The 25,490-nt window shown below is 37.1% G+C and overlaps 1 long non-coding RNA gene across 1 annotated transcript; it reads right to left on the reverse strand.

Moving 5' to 3' along the window:
- Window positions 1–2,009: 2,009 nt before the first annotated feature.
- On the reverse strand, window positions 2,010–22,257 carry LOC309835642. Its single transcript, XR_014298035.1, has 3 exons — window positions 22,218–22,257; window positions 10,502–10,619; window positions 2,010–2,127 (listed from the first exon to the last, which is right to left on the reverse strand). It is a non-coding gene; the product is annotated as an uncharacterized lncRNA (long non-coding RNA).
- Window positions 22,258–25,490: the final 3,233 nt, after the last annotated feature.

Raw genomic sequence — 25,490 nt, forward strand, 5'->3', positions numbered from 1 at the left:
CATATAGGGTAATTATCAATATGTAAGTTCCTATTACCATTTTCTTAATTGTTTTGGGTTTGTTATTGTAGGTCTTTCCCTTCTCTTGTGTTTCCTCCCTAGAGAAGTTCCTTTAGCATTTGTTGTAAAGCTGGTTTGGTGGTGCTGAATTCTCCTAGCTTTTGCTTGTCTGTAAAGGTTTTAATTTCTCCATCGAATCTGAATGAGATCCTTGCCAGGTAAGGTAATCTTGGTTGTAGGTTTTCCCTTTCATCACTTTAGATATGTCCTGCCACTCTCTTCTGGCTTGCAGAGTTTCTGCTGAAAGATCAGCTGTTAACCTTACGGGAATTCCCTTGTATGTTATTTGTTGTTTTTCCCGTGCTGCTTTTACTATTTTTTCTTTGTATTTAATTTTTGATATTTGATTAATATGTGTTTTGGCATATTTCTCTTTGGATTTATCCTGTTTGGGACTCTCTGCACTTCCTGGAGTTGATTGACTATTTCCTTTCCCATATTAGGGAAGTTTTCAACTATAATCCTTCAGATATTTTCTCAGTCTCTTTCTTTTTCTCTTCTTCTTCTAGGAGCCCTATAATTTGAATGTTAGTGCATTTAATGTTGTCCCAGAGGTCTCTAAGACTGCCCTCGATTCTTTTCATTCTTTTTTCTTTATTTTGCTCTGCTGTAGTTATTTCCACTATTTTATCTTCCAGGTCACTTATCCGTTCTTCTGCCTCAGTTATTCTACTACTGATTCCTTCCGGAGAATTTTAAAATTCATTTATTGTGTTGTTCATCATTGTTTGTTTGCTTTTTAGTTCTTCTAGGTCCTTGTTAAAGGTTTCTTGTATTTTCTCCATTCTATTTCCAAGATTTTGGATCATCTTTACTATCATTATTCTGAATTCTTTTTCAGGTAGACTGCCTATTTCCTCTTCATTTGTTTGGTCTGGTGGGTTTTTACCTTGCTCCTTCATGTGCTGTGTGTTTCTCTGTCTTCTGATTTTGCTTCACTTACTGTGTTTGGGGTCTCCTTTTCGCAGGCTGCAGGTTTGTAGTTCCCATTGTTTTTGGTGTCTACCCCCAATGGCTAAGGTTGGTTCAGCACGTTGTGTAGGCTTCCTGGTGGAGGGGACTAGTGTCTGTGTTCTGGTGCATGAAGCTCGATCTTATTTTTCTGGTGGACAGGACCACATCTGGTGGTTGTTTTGTGGTGTCTGTGACCTTATGATTTTAGGCAGCCACTCTGCTAATGGGTGGGTTTGTGTTGCTATCTTGCTATTTGTTTGGCATAGGGTTTCCAGCACTGTAGCTTGCTGGTCATTGAGTGGAGCTGAGTCTTAGCATTGAGATGGAGATCTCTGGGAGAGCTTTCGCTGTTTGATATTATGTGGAGCTGGGAGGTCTCTGGTGGACCAATGTCCTGAACTCGGCTCTCCCACCTCCAAGGCAGTGGCCTGACACCTGGATGGAGCACCATGACCCTGTCAGCCACACAGCTCAGAAGAAAAGGGAGAAAGAAAGAAAGAAAGAAAGAGAGAGAGAGAGAAAGAAAGAAAGAAAGAAAGAAAGAAAGAAAGGAAGGAAGGAAGGAAGGGAAGGAAGGAAGGAAAGAAGAAGGAAAGAGAGAGAGAAAGAAAGAGAGAAAGAAAATAAAATAGTTATTAAAATAAAAAATATTAAAAAATAAAAAAAATTAAAAAGAAAAAAAGGAAATAAGAGAGCAACCAAATCAAAAAAGAAATCCACCAATGATAACAAGCATTAAAAACTATACTAAAAAACAAACAAACAAAAAAAAAACAAAAAAAAGGGACAGACAGAACCCTAGGACAAAGAGTAAAAGCAAAGCTATACAGACAAAACCACACAAAGAAGCATACACATACTCACTCACAAAAAGAGAAAAAGGAAAAAAAAAAGTATATATTTTTTGGGAAGTCTGAGGTCTTCTGCCAGCATTCATTCAGTAGGTGTTCTGTAGGAGTTGTTCCACATGTAGATGTATTTCTGACGTATTTGTGGGGAGGAAGGTGATCTCCACGTCTTACTACTCCGCCATCTTGAAGCCCAGCGTAGGAAATGGTTTTTATTTAAAGTTTAGATATGCATTTAATTAACCAGAAGTACGTTTTTCTTTTCCTATGAAGGAAATTGTGGAGAAAGTCAGCAACATACTCATTTAATAAATTACAGCATTGGTGCATTAGAATGGTCTACAAGCCTAGAAAAATATAAAATAATGCTATATAACTTAGTATTTTCACATAAATCATGACAATTGATTCTTACATCAGTCCTCTGAGTGACTAGGAAGGAATTATGAGTCCAAATTTATAGATGAGAAAACAGGTATAGTTGTTTAATTGCTAGGATGGAGGAGCTACCTGGATAAAGTCACCAAGAATGATGACACTAACAGTGTTGTAAAGGAAGAGAGCAGGGTGAGCACAAAAGCAGAGACCCAGGGAGAGTAGCCAGAAGTAGAAGCCATAACATTTACATTTGTGGCTAATTTTAAGTGCTGCATTCATTACAAAATTATATTTCTTTTTAAAAGTTCTAGTTCATTTAAAAAGCTGACAGATTGAGCTGTCATTCTGCCTGATGTCCAAACATATAACTTCATTAGATCAGGAAAATCATTTGTATGCTTATTTACAGTTATTTCAGCTGTTGAAAACCTTTTACCTTTTACTTCATAATGTAAAATGAATTTAAAGGTGAATCAAAAATAAATAAGTAAACTCATTCATTCAGCAAATATTTATTGAGTGTTTTTGTTAAACTTGCACCTCTCATGATACAGGTGTCATCACAAGCTCTGCCTTCTGGAACATACCACGCCTACCTAGCTCTATAGTCAGCCCCTGCTCCCCTCCAGTCTCTAGAGCATTAGGCTGTTTAATGTCACTCATAATATTTATCAAATTATCTTTTCTACTTGTTTATATATTCACTTATGTCCCCTGTATGCCATGCACCCCCAACCGGAAGCTCTTTGAAAGCAGGAAGTGTGTCCCTTTTCATGCACGGCACCATGCCCAGTGCCTTGAACAGTGTCTGGTGCTCTAAGTGCTCAATTTATACTTGAGGAAAGAATAAAGATCTAAAAGATCTGCCAAATTGTACATTTCTTATGCAAAACAGTAATTTTGCACACATGATTGCAATTGATTCTCACAAAAATACTATGAAGTGGCTACACTTAGAATATATGTTTAGGAAACATCCTCGTATAATTTCCCAAGCTCATAGCTCATACAACATAAAATCTGTGTTCACAGACTGTAATAATTGTTGAAAGACACCCATGTTCTCAAGATGTCATCAGTACAACACATTTGCCAGATTGAGTTCCATGTGCTTTGTTCATTCTATGTTCCAGATGTAGGAGAAAGCACCAAGGCCACACAAATTTCAGCGAAGTTTGAAAGCACTGAGAACTACTAGAAAATCTACCCACTTAGCTCCTCCAATTAGCCCAGCTGTGCACAAATGCTAAGGCATGTTTCTACACACCATAAGGCTACAAACAATTGGTTTCTCTTTGTAAGATAGTATTATTCAACCTAAGAGGGGAAGTCTGTATTTTAAAAAGAACTGATACCCTTAGTTAATTGGATTGTTGATATTTAAGACAGATACAGTTGATGCATATTATGTATTTTAGAATCTGCTTTTTGGTTTCTGATTATAAAAGTGTTGCCAGATTGCTCTGTTTTGTCAAAATACGTTTTATTATCTTCCAGTATACACAGCTAGATCTAATTTCCTAGCTCCACAAAAGGTTAAGACTGTGTCTAAGATCTGGCCTGGGAGTGATATGTGTTTATGGGCAAAGACATTAAGAAGCAACTCTAACGGGTAGAACTCGGAGGACTTAAACAAAGGTGGAGCCACAAGATAACAAAAGCCTGGATCCTTGAACAATCACAAAGAGGCACCTGTAGCAAGGCAAACCCTCACCAACTGTGACTTAAACGACATATACATTTCTATTATATTAAGCCACTGAGATCTTAGGAATATTCTGTTACTTGGCTAATGTTATTTTACATCATATTATTCATGGTAGAAACTTGAAAAATACTGAAATATATTGCCTATTCTTACATATTTATTATTCTAGGTGAATTTCAGAGTTACTCTGCTGGGATTTTAATTAGAATTACAATGGCTATATATGTGAATTAGATTTTTTTCATAGTTTTAATATTGCATATTGTTATCCAGAAAAAAAGGTGTATGTATCCATTTATTCAAATCTCATTCTTCATTTAGCAACTATATATTTCTTGTTACACTTATTCTGAGGTATTTGGCTTGTTACTACTTTTTTATTGTTGGAATTATAATTGGAATATTTTCCCTATATCATTTTCCCATTTATTTTTTTATCAAAGCCATTGTATATATTTTGTGACCACATTATTGGATTTCTCTATTCTTTCTAATAGTACTTTTTCTTATTGATTCTCTGAGTTTTTCAAATATATAATCATATTATCTTTAAATAGTGATAATCTTGCCCCTTCTTTTCCGATGTTTATCATCATTATTTCACCCCTTTGTCTAATTTCACTGTCTATAATATTTCCAGAAAAATAGTAAATAATAATAGGAAAACAACACACACCTGACTTATTTCTGACTTCAGGGGGTGTGCTTGCACATGTTTCATCACTAAGAACAATGCTAGAAACTGGTTTGAGATATGCTTATCATTTTATTTAAACAAGTATTCTTCTCTTCCTATTTTATGAAGGGTTTTTCTTCTTTGACCTGTAGTCAATTGTACTAGGAGATTTCATATTGCTAAACAGTCTTGCATTCCTGAAATAAACCCCACTTGATCATGACATATTATTCTTTTAATGTAGTGCTGCATTTTGTTCTCTGGATTTTATTTACTGTCTTTCATTAATATTCATAAGTGAGATGATTTATCATTTTCTTTTCTGTGGTGTCTTTGTCAGATTTTGGAGTCAGTGTCATAGTAGTTTGGGTTTTCTTTTACGAATTGGAATGCTTTATTTTCTATGCCTGAAACAATTTAAATTGCGTAGGAATTACCTGTTCTTAGAAGGTTTGAAAATATTCATCCATGAAATTCTTTGGTATTTTTATAGCCAAGACCCTAATTTAACAATGTAATGAGTTCCTTCCATGATCATTGTTTTGTTTAGTATATCTATATCTCTTGAGTCAATTTTTGTTATTTTCAATTTTTAGAAAACTTAGAAACTTGTTTCTGAATTTTAAGTTAGCTGTGTGTCATATAATATTGACAAGAAAAGGATAAGTTCAATATTTTTTCTATAAGATTTTGTAAAGAAGATATTCCTAAAAGTATGCTTTATGGATGTTAATAGGATAACATAAAAAGATGGTCCTGGGTCAATATTACTGGGAGAAGCTTTAAAGCAAATATTAACAATTTCTTTTTCTGCAGGACTTCTCAGAGTCTTTAATATTCTTATGTGCATCTTGACTCTTTAATAGGGGCCAGTGTATATAACCAGTTTCATACTTGGCTGTATAATCTCCCCTTTTCTTTCAAGGACCATCAAGGTACTTGTGTGCTCTGGTACACAATTCGGAAAACAGGTCTAAAGAAACCTGAAGAGTAAGGTTATTATTGCAGAAATATTTTCAGGATTGATGAAACTAGGGTGTTCTGGAAGACAATCCCCTCTAGAAAACTCATAAAAGTACAATAAAGGGACTTCCCTGGTGGTGCAGTGGTTGGGAATCCGCCTGCCAATGCAGGGGGCACAGGTTCAAGCCCTGGTCTGGGAAGATACCACATGCTGCGGAGCAACTAAGCCCATGAGCCACAACTACTGAGCCTGCACTCTAGAGCCAGCAAGCCACAACTACTGAGCCTGCGTGCCTAGAGCCCGTGCTCTGAAACAAGAGAAGCCACCGCAATGAGTAGCCCCTGCTCACAGCAACTGGAGAAAGCCCACGCGCAGCAACGAAGACCCAATGCAGCCAAAAATAAATAAATTAATTAATTTTAAAAAATACAATAAAAATGTATAAACTTCAATGCTCAGAAAGACATTTGGTTTTATTTGATTCAATCATTTTTCATGCTCATACCTTTGCTTGTACATCACTCTAAAAAATCCCAAAGACACTAAATATATGTAAAAGATAAAGCTGCAACCATCTGAATATTAAAAACAAACATTCAAACAAGCTTTAGTTTCAGTAACTAGTGACCTTGCACGAGTTTTACTTATATTACCTAAAATATTGCTTATTTAAGCAGGGGTATTTTCTATACAATAGACAGTGACCATAAAAATCTAAGTTGTTTTCCTCCATAATATAGTGCTGTCTCCAACTTACAGATGAAGAAATGTCATATCCTTTCTAAGCAAAGCCTTTGTGCATCTATTCAGAGACCTAATCTTTAGGAACTAACCCATAATGGCATCTGGAAAAGTTTCAAAAGCTGAAGAAAAAAAAGCAAACGCTAATATGTGAATACATCTCATCAATTATAGATGTACATTCAAACAGAACCTGCTGGGAAGCTGGTATTTTCTCATTTTCTGAGACCTATGGGCCCCAATTTAAGAGCAATGTTCAAGCAGCCCAGATAACAGAATGGATGGGTAAAGCTTTCCTGGATTTGAAAATTTCAATACAATTCTTAGAAAATTATCATCCCAGGCTTAATTAGAAATAAACAAAAGCACAACTTGAACTCCGTTGCCTTTAATTGTTTGAGGGAATTCAGAGAAATAAAAGGAATCCTTGAGTACAGCTCTTCGAAGTAATCTGCCTCACATGTATGGCTTCTTTTATCATTTAATTAAAGATGTAGCTGCATCAAAACAGTGAGCTTCTACTGAAAATCTACAGAAGCATAAGAGTTTGGCAGTGGTGTGCTAGATAGAGCTGGCTTGTAGAGTTCACAAGAGCCAAATGTGTGCTTTTCTTCCTAACTGTGTTAGGTAACCTCACGTTGGTAGCTTTAAATTGCCTGTGGTAGGAGAATTTACACCATGGCAATAGGCAAACATTGCAAATCAGGACTTTTTTTCCCCCCAAAGAATAGTTACTAAACATATACCAGCAGATCTCTGATAATTATACAAAACATAACAATAAGTATGAATTATGTTCTGTTTGATAAATCAATTGTATAATAAACCATGAATTCACTCATTCCAAGAGTTCCCCCAAGTTAACATGTGCACATGTTATTAAAGATACTGATTGCAAATTCTACCACAATGATACATATCTTTATTACAATAGATTATACCATTTATCTGTTTCATTATTGTTTATAAAACTTTGAAACACATTCCAATATTTGACATAATTAGCTAAGTCTTTGGTGTGAAAATCAATTTACCAAACTTGAGGACTTACGTAAGTGGTTTGGCTTGTATTTTTCTAGTTATTCTTCTTCTATATGATAATGAATTTGTATATCTCAATGTTTTTCCCTAAGTTTCTCAAAAATCTAGACCACAGACCTTAGACTTCAGTGTTTAGCACAATACCATTTATGTATTTGTTCTAAATGTTTGACTAAGTATTTTCAGGAGCCATAGAAAATGTTTGTGTCAAGAAAATTATTTAAAATTTACAGATTTAAATGTTAGATTTATTCAAGATATTCACCTTTCTATGCACTGACTATAATTATAAATTTCAAAAAGGGAGAGATTTACCCTCAGTGCTGGAATACAATTTCCTTCATGTGAAAATTTTCTTCATGTGAAATGTTCAACTTACTTATTTTACAACATGTTGAAAAACTGATAATCTAGTACACCTATAAGTATCAAAACGTGTCAAGAAAGATATTGTTATTTTCTGAAATAGTACTTGTTGAAATTATCAATACTTACTTATCTTTCTACACACACACACATACACACACACCTTACTTTTTTAGATCACATAATCTAAAGTTATGAATGTGAAACTCTACATAAAGTAAAAGAAAGAATTCAAATCCTCCAAAAATGAAGGTTAACAAAGCTGATAATTTCTCACGCTTGACCCTGTACTTCCAAGTAGCTGCAGAGAAAGGTGGGTAGAGTTGTATGTGCCTTGGTATTGGAAAAATAAAAACTTTAATTTTTCCAGGGAGACAGTATTTCCCCTTGCTTAAGTCATTTAATAAATTCATCCAATAAATGCTTATTAATAGCCTACTACATGTGAGGCACTACACTGATGCTGAGCATACAGAAATTAAGCAGTCATGGAAGGTGGATATAAAAATCAAATAAGTGGAAATGAATAGAACATGTGCCTTGCTGTAATGGATACAGAACACTGTGGGGCACCAAATGGGTGAGTAATAGATTTAACCTAGACGGGTGATCATGAAAGTCTTCATAGAGATTTTTCCCAGAAAGACTTTAAAATTAAATGTATCTTTGTATGACAGGTATTTCAAGTAGAGAGTGGCACAAGCAAAGGAACAAAAACCCATAACAGCAGGGCACATTCAAGGAACTTCCAGTACTTTCAGTTCTGCTGGAGCATAGAGTTTGGGGAGACGGAGAGAGATTGAAGGTCACGGCGCACAGAGAGTAACAGATAATAGGAGAAGAGAATTGGGGATATTGACGGTATCTACTCTCAGAGAAAATAAGCCTAAAGCATAGGTGGTAGAGAAGGAAACTAATAGGGAGAGTGAAGAGATTTCTAGGCCCGGAGTTTTCAATGAGTGAGTTAGTAAACTGAGAGACGGTGGTGAGAATGAGATATTATTAGGTAGTCTTTCAGAGGTAGAGGAATTCAAAATTCTTCCAGGCTCAGAGAATTTCTGTGGCGTGGGATGACCACGAAGAAGCAGGAGTGAAAGTAACCGGAAATAAGGAGCTCAAGGAATTGAATGAAAGTCTAAGATCTAGTTTAGAACACCCAACTTAATGGGAGGAACCGAGGTAAAAGGGAACTGGGAAGCCATAGTTTATCTATGTTTCTTTTGATTTTTAACACAGAAATTATTTACTAAATTCTTTAACGTTTCCTCAGAAAAACTTGAATCAGACAAACCCAATTGTTTGTTATTTGCCAAGCACGTTTAGATCCTATTATTATCATCTTTCTGATGAGGAAACTAAGACTTAGCAAAGGTAAGTAAACCAGTAAGAAGCAGAGCTGGAACTAAACCCCATACGAGCTGACAAATCTGCTACTCTTAATATAATAGTGGGCTAATTACTTAATCATTTAGATACGAATAACATCTACCTCACAGAGACAGAATTACAGATTAACAGTAAAGTCTAGAAGTGATTGAGTGTTGTTAACTCCCTTTGCCCCAAAGTCAGGTATTTGTTTATGAATGTGTGTATGGGTTTATGTTTATATATACTCATTTATTGGCTAACTCATTCTAGAAAGAACTTCCTAAGTGTTCAATGAATATGTGTGTTGTATGAGTCTGAACACACTGAACTACAAGGACTGAATTTGATAATGCACAGGCACAGAAATAATTATATTCAGAAGGATAAACTTTCAAAAAGCTTTAATTTGTCTAAAAAAAAAAACTTATAGCACTTTCTCTGTGTGTAGCAATGTTCTAAGCAAATTACTCATTCTTCATTAACTCATTAGTATAATGTAATAAACATAAGCAATATCAAAGAATTGAAAGAATATGAACAATAAGAACCCCTAAATGTTTTTTTAATAAGAATTTTCTCTGATGCTTACCTGGAGTTTTACAGTTGAAAATAAGAGGGATAAAGAGAGAATGTAAAGGTGAGGTTTGCTAATTATTAGTGGATAGGTTTGGATCATGGTGGGCATGAGGGAGGCTTATGGAAAAAGGAGAGTGAACTATGCTGATAACAATTATTCATTATTTGCAATAAGACCTAATAGAGCAAACAATAGCTTAATCAATATCTCCAACTTTTTTTCAATATTCCAAAAGTATAAAATTAGGTTTCAACAATATCTGTTTTCTTTTATTTACTTGTCATTTTAAATCTTCTAAGATTTTTTTCTAATGCAGTGAGCTATGAAGCCATCATTTTTGTCTGTCCAGTACATTCTCCCAACATTGCCCTTAGTAGCAGATGGGTTTCTCTGGACAAAGAGAGTGGACATGTGAGCCATGTCTGGCCAATCATGATCCCTCACGTTTTGGGCATTGGTGACTTTCATGGTGGTGCCCATGTGATCCAAGCAGAGGCAATCAGCATCCTGACTGATGTTCAAATGATAGGAATGAGTTTCATTTCATGTTTTCCATTAAGTCAGTAAGCAAGGAACTCGTGATTCTGTGGCTACTTAAGAACATCTTTACCAGCAGCATGGATAAAGCCTGTCACCACTAGGAGGAACTGAGGCCACCAAAGATGGAAGCTGATTCTGGAGATGGAGAAAGTGGAAAGAGAATTGAATGAAACTAAGACAGTTGGGACCCTTAGATCAAGCCATAAGTGCAATCCATTCACTTCTCAAAGGCATGACCAACAACTTTCCAAGTCAGTTAGAATTGTTTTTTGGTTCTCACCATTCAGAGAGTCATCACTAATACTCCAGACTTGGATCCAAAGAGCTGGTTTCTAATTCCAACTAGTTGGGCAATCTTGGGCAAATCATGTCTTCTCCCTTGGTCTGAGACTCCTTACCTGTAAAATGATGGAAATGAACTTGACCTTAGGTCTTATCTGTCAATCATTCCTGATTCTACAATATAATTAAATTATATAAGATATAATTAAGTTAAAATGACTATTTCCCAAAACACCCTAATTTTGCTCAAAGATCTCTCCTTTTCTAACCATTTCCCGATTCTATCTCTGTATTACTCCTACATAATGGTATCAACAGAGAAGAAAGGGTGTACAAAAGGAAAGTGTAAGCTGTGGTATTTTGCAGGGTTTAATTTTTGACTTGGCACTGTTTTCATGAAAATATGAACTGTAGGTAAGTTATCTAAATAAAACGTATTGATTCTCTATAGAAACAATCCAAGTACATTTCTTTATGTTTATAACTAAAGTTTATGTTAAAACTTTTATCTAAACATAAAACCACAATAAAGTCCATACCAATTAGATTTGATTCAGAAAAGTTTATTAAACACTTATCCTGATGAAAAAAATAATTTACATATCATCCAAACTGGGTCTCTTTGGGTCTTGTGCTTAGCGCTTCGCTCTGCGCATTAAACTCTCAATAAATGTTTGTTAAATTAAATTAAAGGAGTTGCTTTAACTGCAGCTCACATGCCCTTCCATGATTAATGAATCATCACTAAGTAAGAAATTAATGAGTGTGCTCTCCGCATCAGGAAAAAAAAAAATGTGTTCTGTTTTGGAAAGGGACAAAATTTCACAGCAGGGGAAGGAGAGAGGCAACTCCAGGAATTAACAAGAAAAGAAGCTTGCAATTACAGCTACTGACATGTGGATAGACTCAAAATAGCTGTCGAAATCACTATCTGTGAGCTGTCACACACACTAGCTTCAAATTAATCAAGACTTCACAAATCCCTTATCCTTACAGTTAGAAAGCAACAAAGGATGGAAGAATCTATCCAGGACAGCTCCAAAGCAGAGACAACTCTGAAGTTCAGATTTCTCACTGCTGCCATGTTTCCAGGCCCTCTGCCCACATTTTTCTTCCTCTTTCCCATAATCAAAGAACCAGAGCACACAGGGAACATCAGACAGTAAAACCAGGCTGAAAAAACCTGAATGAAAAGAGGAGGCAACTAAAGATAGATCCCAAAGTATGAAAAGGGAATAATTCTGATTCCACACTTGGCATGTTAGGGAATTATGGCAAATAGAGAAATCTAAGCAATCAGGCAATTCAAGGCAGGAAGATCCCAGCAGCTAAAGGTGGGACATAATTATTAGTGGGAAGCACATGCAGGCAATAAGAAGTCTGAATAAGTAAGCAAATGGGAAAGGATGCAAAGGCATCCAGAAGTCTGGTATTAGGTAGAATTGGGCAAGATTCAGGGAGAAGAACAAGTCATAGAGAAATTAAGCAGGAAGGAGACAGGGAAAGGTCACATTTTTGTTCAAAGGCTTGACAACACCCCTTATTGCAACTGGGGCACAAGCAAGGGGCAAGGTCTTCCATATGGGATGGCTTGACACTGAGTCAGCAAGTTACTGTCTCAAGGCTCGTTAATATTTCTCAGCTATGAACAGAATTGGTCTTGGGCCTGGACCAGTGGAAAAATGATGAAGACAGTGTGTGTGCCAAGTGTCTATCAGGGAGAGAACATTTCACTAGTGCCATTTCCTTTTTTATTTTCTTCAATTATTTTACTTGGGAGCCAGATGGGGAAAAAATCACACAACTGAAACAGCCACTGTACTTCTGCACCGTATAGCTATTTCCCTCACATTTGACCACTTGGCTTTGTAGCATAGCTTTTCCATTATTTGTTTGGCTGTTACTGATAGCACCAGGCTCTTATGAAATATTAAGTGCTGTGAACAGACACTACATACAGAATTAGTGGCCTTGGAAAATAATGAGTAGACTTAATGAAAGGAATAAATAAGCAAGAGAACCTGGATTTCAGAATCCTGGCAAAGTAGCTCCAGGGCCCTCTCCGAGCACTTAAGTATCTCCACATGTATGAAGGAGTCCACTATTCCTTCTCATGAACTCCCTGGATGCTGCCGAGTGTGGTCACTGGAAATGAGAGACTTTGGTTTTCATTCAGAATAACTTGCTGATTACTGGTTAGAAAATTAAACCAGTGACTTCTTTTTCAGTTTTCTATTCCCCAATTTTTCACTAATATCCTCTGGCCCTCCTTTCCTTTTAAGTATGATAAAATACAGTGCTTGATAATTTCCTGTGGAAGACTGGCTTTCCTTGGTATCGGTAACCAACAAACATGCGTGGTTGCATTTTTTGGTCAAGGGATGGATGGGGATAGAATATAGCTTTCAGATTTGACATTGACTAACATTGACATTACAATACAATGGCAATTAAATATAATTGTGAAAAATAGAATAATGATCGACTGAGACAAATTCCTCCTACACTTGTCAATTAATTATAGTCTAACAAGTTTCTCCTTTGCTACAAAGTTATATACACCCACAGCAACCTTCACACAGTCAGGGACTTTTTAGTATTGAAAGTTTAAAAATCCATGTGAACTAGTTTTCTTCAATTATAATGGGATTGACTTACTTTTTTGTAGTACGATACAGTCATCTTAACATTTTTAAAGGTTATAATCTTTATTCTTTCCTGATTAGGACATGATACTCTCATGAGGATTTGATTTGGTTAAAATGATTATGACATATGTTAATTTTATGACTCTCAATTCTAAAAGTGATGCAGAAATTTAAATCCACAATTTTTAAAAAAATACAGACTTAATATGGGATGAAAGAAAACTTGTTAAATTTTATATCAAAGTAACTGCTAAAAAGAAACTATGAACACATAATATAGGATGTTGTAACAATTAGGGTTCACTCTTGCCAACAGGTTATTTTCTCCATTTATGATTTTAGGTTTTATAACGTAATCATCAGGCCAGTAATAGCTAATCAGATAAGAACCTGCTGTATAAATAAATAAAATAAAATACAAAAATAAAAAAAAGCTAATCAGGGCATAAAATAAAGTTAAAATGTTTTACCAGCCTTACAAACATTTGTGCTGCTAGATTTTTCACTAGTTGAAAGCAACAGCCTATTAGGTAGCTGAATATAGAGTATGTTAGAATTGTACCATATGCTGTTTCAAAGAAACATCTGACTTAGCTAAGAACATGCTTTTGATTTATTAGTTGACTTCTGTGCAGACATATATGTGATTTCTTGATTCCTTTCTTCGTGTCACACTTTTGATGCAATCAACCCTCATGTTCTCTTCTATTCTTCAAGTCCTGGGAGAAAATGCAATCAATCACTGAGTAAATGTAGTAGGGTAACAGCCCTTTCTCGAACATGATTTTCCTTTTTTATCCTGCTGTTTTAAAAAATATATTTTTGAAAGAGAAAATAAATGAAGTGATCTAGTGGTAATCTTCCTTTCTGCACATTTTCAAATTTGGGCTGCATCGATTTGTCAATTTTGATATTGGAAATGGATAGAAAGTGATAAAATTCCTCATACTTGTATACTAATTTGTTCCTTAAAAATAAAAACAAACAGTTATAGTTTGTCATATCTTCCAGTGAACTAGAATTCCAAAATAAAAACGAGGTCTGAAAGACCAGACAGGCTAATGATATATGTCTGAGATGTAAGTGACAAGTCCACCACTAACAGCAAAAGAAATGTATTTTATTATGAGTTAATACTTACTAAATACATGCTACATGCAGAGGAGTATTAATGCATTTTACCTGGATTATCACAGGTAAGGTTCCAAATAATCCATAATTCAAATGTTAGCCTTAATCACATTTTGCAGTTAAAGTAACTGAGTCTCAAGACTTAGGTCACTGCCCAAGGTCATAGAGTTGGTAAATTACAGAGCCATGATTCAAACATAGGCCACTTGGCTTCATAGTTTGCAATACTAAGTTATTCTCTCTCTTGTCAACTTTAAAACATGGTAAGTCATCTAGACTCTCTTAGCTTCTGTTTCCTAATCTCTAAAAAGTGAATAATATTATCTACCTCTTCAGACATTTGGGGAAAATAAGTCAATTTGAAAAAAAAAATGTGTGAAGAGCTGAGGGCAGTAAGGCATAGACTTTGATGGACTGAGGAAGCCATAAAGATTTCTCTTCTCAGAAATGACATTTTTGAAGTGATTTGCCTAGATATTCTTTCATATATTTCCTGAATCACCCAATTATTTTAGAATGAGGGCTAGAACCCAGGTGCCCAACCAACCATATTCATTCTCCTACTACCTTGAAATGGAGGCTGATTACGGTCATCGTCGCCAGTCTACATTGCTCTCCAGCACATTCCTGGTGGCTTTCATGTCGTCTCTTGGCTCTCTCATGGGACATAATCTCATGGTGGGTTTTGTGGTTTTTCATAATATATCCACTCCAACGTGCCCACTTCTCTCAAGCATACTTTTTCCCTTCATCCACCATCTTCCAGGCCAACTCAGGCATTTCTAACTTACTGAGAGTTGCCCATTGTTTTTCTAGGTCTCTAAAAGTCACCACAGTAGCACACATGCCCCATGTCTAGAGTCTTTGCTAGGGTGTTAATCCTTATTTCCCAAGAAAGTGCCCCCAAGTTAATAAATTCTTGCTTATTCAGGTTTTCATTCTGGTCCATTGACCAAGCACTCTTAAAAATACAATCTGTAGTTATTGGTCTGGCAGCCAAGAGAGGCAGTGAGGGCTGAATCTGACCAAGGCACCAATTGCCCTGTGGGGAGAGGCTTCTGCAGCATCTTCCAGCACAGCTGAAGTGCCAGCTCTTTCTACAGAAGGGAAGGGAGGCCACCTCTACACATCTAGAGGGTTCAGAAGGGTTGTAGAGTCAATATCCTCAGGAACACCCAGAGAGCCCTCTCCCACTTCTCTGAACTCCTAGTTTTTCCTACTAGGACTCTGACCTTCACATAACAGATCTGCCTTGGATGAGGGTTCAAACATCTCAGCAACTCTCCCAATTAATTCTACTCTCTGCCATTTGACTATACCTGCCCTTTAAATATGCTAAAACCACCCAGGCTCTCTAGTTTTTACACTCAGCAGTTATCCATTTGTTAATGGCAGGCCATCTTTCATCATTCTTCAGCAGGGCCTCATTTCAATATATTGGGTTGGCCAAAAAGTTCGTTTGGGCTTTTCCATAAGATGTTATGGAAAAACCCAAACGAACTTTTTGGCCAACCCAATAGCAGTAGCCAGCCAACTCCACTGTCTTTGTAGGCACAGTAGCCTGTTTTTTGTTTTGTTTTTTTTCTTCCTTGAACAGCTCACTGAACTCAGAAACACTTACTTATGTTTATCAGTGTGTTAAAGGATATGATAAAGGATACAGATGAACAACCAGATGAAAAGATATCCAGAGCGAGGTCTGGGAAGGTCCTGAGCACAGGAGCTTCTGTATCCATGGAGTTGGCATGACTCACTCTCCCAATATGTAGATGTGTTTACGCACCTGGAAGCTCCCTAAACCCCATACTATTGGGGTTTTATGGAGGTTTCCTCATATAGGCATGAACAATTATTAACTCCATTTCCAGACCCTCTCTCCTCTCTAGAGAATGGGAGTGGGGCTGAAAATTCCAAATTTAATCATGGCTTGGCTTCTCTGGTGACCAGTCCCCATCCAGGAGGCTCATTAGAACAAAAGATACTCCTACCACCCAGGAAATTCCAAGAGTTTCAGGAGCCCTGTGTCAGGAACTGAGGTCAAAGACCAAATATTAGAACAAAAGATGTTCCTAGCACTCTTATCCTCTATGTGTAGGCATGGTGGCCTGTTTTGATCACCTGTGACCACACCTAACTCTCCCAGGCCAAACCCCTTATATCTTTAATATGATATTTGGGATGTTTGGGGTTGACTTGGAAAAGTGGTTTCAGTCCAATCCAGCTTCCATCTCATCTAATGGCCCAAAGTTGGCTTACTTCACAGCCATGTGACCTGTGCAGGGCCCTGCCTTCAAAAGGACTCTGCTATTGCCATCATGAAATTCTCCATAATCTCATATTTGAACTTGTGTTGTTTTTTTTTTTTAAGTGAAGTTCGATGGGATTGGACAATGGAACACACACATGAGCAGAGGAGATATAAGCAAATGCATGTCAGCCTGCACTGTTCCTTACCTCCCAATTCACATGTACTGCTTTGTGTGTCCATGTGTACTGGACTCCAGGAGACCCAGAATAAGTGAAAGTTAAGAGCGATGCAAATCAAGTACACAGTAAGTGTGTTGCTTCTACAACTGAACCCCACGAGGCTATGCTTCCTGTTTGAACCAGAACTGCTTCCAAAAGACAGAAAAACAATGGTGTTACAAGAAACATGAACAACAAAGGAACTTTATCATATCCTTTCTTACACTAGTTCCGGTTATTAATGAACTACTTTACATTGAAAATTATGAGATAGAAAGAATGGAAAAAAACAGGACAACTCACATTCCCTTTTCTTTTCAGTCCTTGCTTACTCATCAGTAAGCCAGAAGGAGAAAGTATTGGTAAAAAGTACATGTCAAGAAGTAAAATAAAAACAACTGAGTTAGTTTTATGCACAGTTTCCACTGTTCTGGTAAGAAAAAAAAAAAAAAAGATATTCAGGTACAAGTTACAAAAAAAGCATCGTGCAACTTTGGTGATTCCACATAAAAGTTAAAAGCTCTTCTATTTGCACTGAAAATAGACATCGCACAATACAAAGATGAGTGGCAAAATTCATGCTAATAATTTCAATTTTTAATTCTTCTTTACTTAGAACGACATTCAATGGCTAATGAAAAATTTCGTGATAAGAGGGTGACCATAAAGGAAGAGAAAAGGCTTTATATTTTACTATCATTAATCCTACTTTTTGAACAAAAGGCCCCACGTTTTCATTTTGGACTGAGTTCTGCAAATTATGTAGCCAGCGCTGGCCACAACCTAGTTCTTCCCATCTTACTCATTTATTGTTGAGTGATTAAGTGAAAAGCAGAATTTGGCTACAGTTGCTCAAGTCCCAGACTGTGGCTCCAGGCCTCAAAATTCAGGGGAGCTGAGGTGCAGGCTGATTTGTGGAGAGAAAGCATATCACAGTAATTAAGAGCACCGATACCAGAGTCGGGAGTCAGCGTGCCTAAGTGCAAATTCTGAACTGTCACCTTTATGATCTGGGACTATTTACTTAATCACTCTATGCCTCATCTTCTTCATCTGTAAAATGCGATTGTGATCATCATAATGCCTACTACATGGTGTTGTTGTGGACATGAAGTGAACCAATACCTGTAAAACACTTAGAATAGTGTCTGGCAAATAGTTGCTACTATATAAATATTAGCCATTAATATTATTTCATCAAATAGAGGGAAATAGTCTACCCTTAATCTGAAATAAAAGCCACCTATACTTTATTAAAGATTAGCATTATTTTAAAAAATTCTGTATGACAACACAGAAATATTTGCCTTCACCAAACACTACTTAAACATACTTGGATATAGTATAAGATTTTGATAAGTGAGCAAGGATCCATCATGATTACCCCCCAAATGAGCACTTTCTGGTCATCTTAAGCTTATGATTAACATGCTCAGACACTGCTTCAGGTAATCAGCTGATAGATAGCCAGACAGCAATAATAGGTACATTATTGCTATATTGTGTTTGAGCTACAATTACTTGGGAATGAGGAGGATGTTATAAAATTGTATTTCCTAAATTACATGTTTATTTGGTAATTCACAAGCCACACAGAAAAAAATTACTCAGGACAAAGCTAGCTGAAACAAATTTGCCTTAATGTATCCTAGAGACTCAGCAATGTTTGGAAGATCCAGGCACACAGATCATACATTATACTGGTGTAACACAACTTGGAAGTTTCAATACTACAGAGGATAGAGTCTGAAGTTAGATAGAACTGGGAAGTAATGCTTGTAATTAAAAAGACCTAAGTTCTCATTTCTCTAAACAGCTATGAAATGCTTCTGTGTTCCAAATCCCTTTGACAGCACATGACTGTAAGAAGGAAATAAGTACCCAACCTCAATAATTAAAAATACCACTGCAACGTTTATCTTTAAAGAAAGCTTTGCATGTTGGGAAAAGAAAGATTTCAACCTGCTTCTAAGTATAATAATCTTTAACAAAGTATTCACAAAATTATTTTATTAGAAAACCAAAGCATACATTTTTCCTTTTTAGTTAATTCTATTCTGCAAAATTTCCTGGGGTTTTTGACTCTTTCACTCCTGTTCATATTTTTGCTTCTTTATGGTTTTTCTCCTCTCCTAGTACTCAAGATGCCTAAGGGCAAGTGCTTTCTCATAAGTGTTTGTATTCTTCCGAAGTGTAATATATGTAATATACCATCACATATGCAGTAAAAATCTCGTGTCATTGTCATTGGATTAGTGAAACTTAGTAGGATTTTACTAACGATAAGCATACTTTTAAAATGATGGAATTTGAAAGGAGTAAATATAGAAATCATAGATTTTATATTGTCTTTCTGTTATGATGGCTGAAAAGAACACCTTGAAATTATTAAATCTAAGTTGACTATTATAAAACAAAGCACTTAGAGATGGTATAGCAAGAGCAAGCCTTACATTCATTCTGGGCTACTTTTCTCTTCAGAAGTTCTTGGAATCAAAGTGGGTAAACCGAAGCCTCTACAATTCTGGATAATGTTGAAGCCCAGCTAAGCAGCACTAACCTTTGATATTCATTTGCCCTGGTGTTTGGGTCTAATCCAAAGTATCTACAGGCATGTGGCAATTTACTCATAGAACTGTAGAAATTTAGAACTAAAAGAGTTCTCAAAATTTATCTAAGCCATACTCTTCAAAGTCACATGACCTACTGAGGCCCTCAAGAATTCTGCCATTTGTCTAGGAGCACTCAACTCTATATATGGTGGACATAAGTGATCAAGTCTCCTTAATGCTAAGCTCAGGTCTTGTAAGTTTATAGCATCACCTTTATCCAACTTTCAGGGAATTTCCATGACCCAGAAATAATCAGCAGCAATGTTTCTTACTAGATCCTTCTAAAATGAGTCGCAGAAGGAGCAACGCACTAATCAGGAAACTCAGGAAGAATGGGGACTTCTGGATGCTTTCCAGGCTGTTGAGAAATTATGTGAAATTCCAGTGCACCTATATACACCTTTACTCTACTCCCTACACTTCTGAGGGATACGAGAATACTGGCTGCAGACCAGTCCCGAACTTCTGATGTAATGAGTAAATAGCTCTTGTTCGGAACAGCTTGTCATGGTTTCAGAGGCTTCTTTCTGAAGAAATTTCCTGCCTCTAAGACTGACAGCAGTGCTCTAAGTTGAGAGTTGTGGGCTCGGGATGGACGCTGAGGATGATAAGGTTAAAGGTGCCAGGGTAAATTACTGCCATATATTTTTTCTCTTTTCCTCACTGACTACCTCTGTTATGGCAGTAAGATATACAGCACAAATACTTAAATACATGCAGAAAGGAGAGAGATTTTACAAGGAAATGACTTCAAGCTTATTCCTCTAGCACTGGTATAGAATCTATCTGCCCTAGAGGTGGAGGGAGTATCAGCTCCTAAATTATGAGACCAGAATCAACCAGAAGAAGAGCCAAATTTAGCCTCCCTTATGGATGTAATTATGTTACTGCAGAAAACCTGCAGACATAGAAAAGGTGGCTTGAAAAATATATATGGAGACCCAAGTGTTTAAGTATAGCATTGAGTTGAAACTGCAGTCATGAAAACTTGGCCTTCAGAATCCAAATCCATTAAAACCAAAAGGAATCAAGGAATCTTTGAGGACATGTCAAACAGATGAGAGAATAAGAAACCGAGCCTCATGACAGTTAAGAGACCTTCCAAAGGTCACACAACTGTCAGGCAAACCAGAGTCAGGCCTCGGTAGGTATTTCATATTTGTAATTGCTTGCTTAATACTGTTGTGAAACAGAAGTTCAACCCCTACATTTGAGAATCAAAATGTACACTGCTTGAATCTATGGACTGGAGAGTTTTGAGACATGTCAAGGACACGAGAAAGGCTACAGGAAAGGGGATTACATATTTTCCTTTTGTCATTATTCAATGAGCTCTCCATTCCTCCATGGCCATTGTTTTTGGCTAGGTATGAGCTGTGGAAACATTTTTCCTGGATTCATCTATTCCCTGGAAAGGAAATTCAGTCTGGCTTAAGAGAAAAAGTTCCTCTCCAAGTAATGATAAATTGTCTAAATTGAAAGCTCACACCATAAACAAATTTGAACAGTACAGACATCTTACAAAATTAAATTTCCATCTAGTGCACTTGAATGATGTTTTGAGAAAAATAGAGGATAATATTTTAAGCCCTGCTTCATATGACTCCCTTCCATAGTACTGTTTTTAAGGTCCACTCCCAGGTAACTGAAAACACAATCATAATGTTTTTTTGTTCTTTATTTCTATAGGCTCTATTTTTAGTGAAATACTTAATGTGCTTTGAGTATAACCACTAATAGTATTGTTTTTACAAGGAAATAAAAAGGCCTACAAATTTTGATACTCTTGCAGTTTTACCGAACCTAAATATAAACTGAACACGTCTTTGAATGTGTTAAGAAATTTAACCACACAAAATGTTCTCCGTGTAGTTCTATTTTTCTTTTGCACTTCACTGGAACTAAATTTTGTATTTCCACACAATCCATACAATCAGATTCTGTTTCAGATTCACTGGAATATTACCTCTCTAACAGTTCCATTCTATAGTTTAAACTAAGAGGCAGGTGATTGAAACTACTATCAAAACACTCAAGAATCGATTTTTTTCTTAAAAAATATTCATAATCTTTTTACATAACTATAACCAGGCTCCAAATTACCTTTCTAATTTTATCTCCCACTATTCCTCATCCTGCCCAGCTCTAGACGGTGTGACATAGTGTTTTCTCATCTGTGTCTCATGCTTTTCCACCTCTTTTGCTCAGATTCCTTCCTCTAAGAGCCATGCACCTAAATCCTACCCAGCCTCCGAGAGTCAGATCGGATGCCTTCCTGGCACCCTGGCATTTCCTAGTACCCCAGATCAGGATTAATTTCATCTAGCTGTGAACTCTTAGAGCCCTACCCTTTCTTCCAGCTGCACCCATCACCTTTGCCTTATAACATGGATCCTTAGGGAACAATTTACTATAGTTGTTAAGAGGAAAAACTCTAGAGTCACACAAACTGGGTACAAATCTTGCCAGTATGTTGTTAGTCAACTGGAGATCTTGGGCATGTCCTTTATTTAACCTCTCTTAGCTCCAATTCTATTACTTATAAAATGGAGATAATTATAATACCTATCTTATAGAGTTGTTGTAATAATCTAAGATAATGTATATGTAAAATAATTTGAAAGGTGCCTCATAGCCTAGTAAGTGCTCAGTAAATTAAGCTACTACCAGTATTCTTATTATATTATCATTGTTTGCAGTGGAAAGAGCTTTCACTAATAAGTGAGAGAACTACAAACTTGCCTTAACATTCCAAGTGTTTTTTTTGTTCGTCATCTGTACTGAAAACAGTATTAGCTATCTATTGCTGCATAATAAATTACCCCCAAACTTAATGGCTTTAAAAAATATTTATTACCTCATAATTCTATGGATCAGGAATCTGGGTGAGGTTTAACAGTGTCCTCTGGCTCAGGATCTCTCAGAAGGCTGCAGTCAAGGTGTTCACTGGGGCTGAAGGCATCTCAAGGCTCAATTAGAGAAGGGTCCACTTCTAAGTTCATGTTCTGGTCCTTGGTAGGACTCAGTTCCTAACAAGCTACTGGACTGAGGGTCTTGGTTCCTTTCTGGCTGTTGGCTGGAAGCTGCCCTCAGTTCCTTGGCCTCTGTACAGGGCAATATAACATATCACAATTTTATTCATCAAAACAAGCTAGAAAAAGTGAAACAGAGATAGCGTGAGCAAGAGGGAAGTCACAGGTCTTCTATAACCTAATTCCGAGATGATATCCTATCACTAGTGTCCTACTGCATTCCTTGGGAGTGTCACCAGATCCAGCCCACACTCAAAGGGACAAGATTATACAAGGGCATGAATACTATGTGGTGGGGGTCACTGAGGGCCTCTCTAGGCTGCCTACCACTCCTTATAAAGTTATTGTGGGAATTAAATGGGGCTAATGTATCTGAAATCCATTGTAGAGTGCTTAGCCCATAGCAGCTATTCAACTTGATTCTCCCTTCCTCACTAGAGTAAAAGTTCTTGAAAACAAGGACATTGCTCAGTGACCCCTGCAGTACCTTAGCACCCTGTGAAGAAGACATGGCTCTTACCAACCACTGGAAGAATAGATGATAAATGATACTGACAAAACTGTTCACAATTTAGTTAATATTGTCTCCATTTTCAGAAAGTATAGCCCACGTACCTCTCATTCATCAGGGATTTTTTTTTTTTTTTTTTTGGCTGCATTGGGTCTTCGTTGCTGTATGCGGTTTTTCTCTAGTTGCGGTGAGCGAGGGCTACTCTTTGTTGCAGTGTGCAGGCTTCTCATTGCAGTGGCTTCTTTTGTTGAGGAGCACGGGCTCTAGGCGCGCGGGCTTCAGTAGCTGCAGCACATGGGCTCAGTAGTTGCGTTATGTGGGCCCTAGAGCATGTGGGCTTCAGTAGTTGCAGCATGTGGGCTCAGTAGTTGCAGCTCTAGGGCACACAGGCTTCAGTAGTTGTGGCTCGTGGACTCTAGAGTGCAGGCTCAGTAGTTGTGGCACATAGGCTTAGTTGCTCTTCCTGGACCAGGGATCGAACCCATGTCCCCTGCATTGGCAGGTGGATTCCCAATCACTGCACCACCAGGGTAGTCCCAGGGATTCATTCACAGTACAAGAGTGTGGTAGGCAGAATAATGGTCCCACAAAGATGCCCTTACCCGAACCCCCAGAACCTGTGAATAAGTTACATGGCAAAAGGGACTTCAAAGATGTAATTAAGGATCTTGAGATGGGAGATTGTCCTAGATTATGGAGGTGGATCTAATTTTATCACAAGAATACTTAAAATCAGAGAACCTTCCCTGTCTGTAGTCAGAGAAAGAGATATCACTGCAGATTAGTTAGAGAGCTACAACATTGCTGGCTTTGAAGATGGAGAAAGGCGTCCATGAGCCAGAGAGTGTGGACACCTCTTAGAATCTAGAAAAGACAAGAAAATGGATTCTGCCCTAGTGTCTCCTGAAAGGAATACAGCTCTGCTGACAACTTAACCTTACCTTGGTCAAATCAATGATGGACTACTGATCAATAGAACCGTGAGATGATACATTCATGTTGTTTCAAGCCATATGTTTGTAGTCATATGTTACATTTAGCAGGTAACAGAAAAATAATACATAGAGAAAATATGTCAGTTACTCAGGAGAGGGATCATACACAAATACTCTCTAAATGTTTAATGAATATATCATTCTATAACAAGATATTAAACATCATTGAAAGCTAAAAAATCGCTAGTTAGATATAACAATTACAAAACACTGGGCTATTTATTGTTTTTATCACTGTATTATAAGGACATTAGCTATTATCAAAAGTAATAAGAACATAAACTATTGTGTTTTAACTTAACCAACACTTATAGAATATTTGCTATGTGGTAGACACTACTATAGACACTTCATAAACACAAGCTCACTTGGCTCTATTAACCCTAAGTGATAGTTACTATTATCATCCCTGTTTTAAAGACAAAGAACAGACTCAAGGTTCAGAGTGCACAGGTAGTAAGTGGCAGAGCCAAAATTCAAAGCCAAACACTCTGTCTCCAGAGTCCATGCTCTTAACTACCAGTTATGCTTCTTCTAAAATCAGAACCTTATATATTCCCAATAAATTGCTTTGGATACATTTGGGGATTTAAGCAGCGTTTTTTCCATTGTATGTATTTGGGGTTATTTTTCCCTATTCATTCATTCAACAATTACTAAGCACCTCCTATTTCTTGGGCACAGAAGAAAAGAGAAATAAAACAACAAGCTTCCCCTTAAAGCGTCCACAGCTCAGTTACAAGAGACAGAGATGTAAATAGGCAATGATGAGATAGTATAATAAATTCATGCAAGCAAAAGCATCTCTTATTCCCTATCAATGAGTCATGATTTAGAAGGAAAGACGAGTGCTTAAATAAGCATACCTTGAATGCAACAGTGGAAGCACCTAACTGGTGTTAAGAGACATAAGGAAAGGAATAATATTTGCAGGAACTGGTGTCAGGGGGAGACAATGAAGGGTTTGAAGAAGAGTAACAATGTGTGAAGTTTTGTACTTTAGAAAGATTATTCTGGTGAACAGGGAGGAGAGTAAGCTTGAAGGGTGATAAGGAGGCCACAAATTTGTTAGGAAATAAAATGCAGAGAACATGAGGGTTTGAATTAAGGCAATGGCAGCAAAGATTATTAGAAGAGGGTAAGGTTTGGAGTAGTATTAGAAGGCGTTATGGCCAGAGACCCAGCATCTGCCATGTTTCCCTCCAAGAATAATAATAGCAAAAGAGAACAGTGAGAAGTTAGAAATGGTGGATGTGTAAATACTAGGCAGAGGAATGGCAGCAGAGGGTATTTGGAGCTTGTGTCCTGGTGCCTTTCTAAGGAATTTGGATGTTACCCTGGGGCAACTAGAGTCTGGACAAAGTATTTAAAGTGTTCGATCAGGTAGCACTAGAAAGTAACACCACCAGAAAGACAGAGGAGAGGCTGCAGTGGAGAGAAATTAGAAGCTGGGAAAGGAGACAGCATTGTGGTGTTTTAAAAGGGAAAATTTAGGGCTTCCCTGGTGGCACAGTGGTTAAGAATCTCCCTGCCAGTGCAGGGGACACGGGTTTGAGCCTTTGTCCCGGAAGATCCCACATGCCACAGAGCAA

The sequence above is a fragment of the Grampus griseus genome (assembly GCF_964374135.1).
Source record: "Grampus griseus genome assembly, chromosome: 17".
NCBI classification, from domain to species: domain Eukaryota; kingdom Metazoa; phylum Chordata; class Mammalia; order Artiodactyla; family Delphinidae; genus Grampus; species Grampus griseus.